The sequence below is a fragment of the Branchiostoma floridae genome, chromosome 5, assembly GCF_000003815.2.
Source record: "Branchiostoma floridae strain S238N-H82 chromosome 5, Bfl_VNyyK, whole genome shotgun sequence".
Classification (NCBI taxonomy): Eukaryota; Metazoa; Chordata; class Leptocardii; order Amphioxiformes; family Branchiostomatidae; genus Branchiostoma; species Branchiostoma floridae.
The window spans coordinates 11,455,568-11,457,164 of NC_049983.1; the positions used below are offsets into that span (position 1 = coordinate 11,455,568).

The window sequence follows — 1,597 nt, forward strand, 5'->3', positions numbered from 1 at the left end:
TTCATCATCCATTTAGAGAATGTTGTGATGAACATTTCTACCAAAAAGGCTGATGAAGCTCAGACTTACAATTCATTCATCCACAGATCATATAGCATGGTATAGATATAATTAATATTTAGAGACATGAATCAACTTCCAGAAGTGATTTTGATTCAAGAATTTGTGATCTTAAGCTTTCCAAATCATATTTTTAGTGCTGAATTGTGTCATTCTGTTCAGGCCAAAATAATGAGAATCATTTCTGTTGTCAATCAAAAGAAGTTTTGACAATCATAATATTGCTGCAGAGTAATTTTTGTGCTACTTTATGTGTGTGTTTCAAACAATCATAGATAATAGATTTGGGCAAAGGATCCTGATAAAAGATTGGAACAGTGAAAATGGACTGCACAAATGACAGGCATTGGCATTGAATGATCCTTCCCTTATTTTAGAAGAAGACACAAATACTTGAATTTTTTCTGTAAATATTTGTTTGGTTTAAATGATGGTGTCTTTTACATTCAATGTTTTCATTAATTGACATTAGAACTTCATTGTTGCTAAGATTTATATGCTAATCATTGATAATTTTGTGTTTGCTTTCAAGTATTAAAACAAGAAAATACCAAAGTGTATGTATGAGTATCCTTAAGAAACTTGCATTGGTGTACAAAAGTGTACTTCACTAAACAGGGTGTAGTTTTTTTGTAATGTTGTCATAGATGTTCCTAAAATGGTAATTAGTCTCTATAATATACATACATCAAGTACATGTACATGTAAGGATGTTGGATTTTGGTACAGAAAATGCTACGATGAACTACCTGTTGGCAGTTGTATTGCTAAATTCCACATGCATACTGTGTATTTTCGATGATGTACTGACATTATTCCTGTAGAAAATGTGTTCCTATTTTCAAACAAAGAAAACTGAGTCAGTTTAAAGTTAAGATATTTAATCATACATACTGTAAATGCAGAAATATTTGCGGTGGTTTTATGTTTGCGGTTTTTGCAAGGCAGTCTTACCGCGAACTTGAAACCACCGCAAACATTTTTCCATTACAGTTTGTGACTTGCACAGTTTATGGCACTACTGCAAACTTAAAAACACTCCACTTTCCCGCTAATGCGAAATTAAATCACTGCGATCTTAAACGCATTTACAGTTACATTGAACCAAAGTTTGGGTATGACAGAGCTACCACAGTAATGCCATCTAGCAGTGGTAATTGGAAATGCAGACTCTAAAGGATTACATCACCTCTGCCACTACACACAATGAACTTCAGTTTAGAGCCTGACTGTCTGGGATGTTGCTACATAAGAATCTTTCCATAGATGGTACAAAACAGCTCATTTTCAGATAACTGCTCAATAGTGTAGTTGACTGCTTTCATACACATGTACATGTATGGCTACTGTGAAACTTGCCTCTATCTTGTTACGATAGGAGATATTTTGGCTAAGCCTTATACAGTCATGTATCTAAGGGACTGTTTGCATCATGTACACAACCATTGGTGATAATGGCTAAAACTTTTGTAAACACGTATCATAAGAATTGTGGTGAATTCCAGTCTCTTATATGTGGTTCCAGTGTCACTCTGCA

The 1,597-nt window shown here is 34.1% G+C and overlaps 1 protein-coding gene across 1 annotated transcript in view; it reads left to right on the forward strand.

Annotated features, from left to right (window-relative positions):
- LOC118415633 (calcium/calmodulin-dependent protein kinase type 1D-like) overlaps window positions 1-1,499 on the forward strand; it is a gene marked incomplete in the record, with an annotated part of 46,287 nt that extends 44,788 nt beyond the window's left edge. The window contains 1 exon segment of the mRNA XM_035820341.1: window positions 1-1,499.
- Window positions 1,500-1,597: the final 98 nt, after the last annotated feature.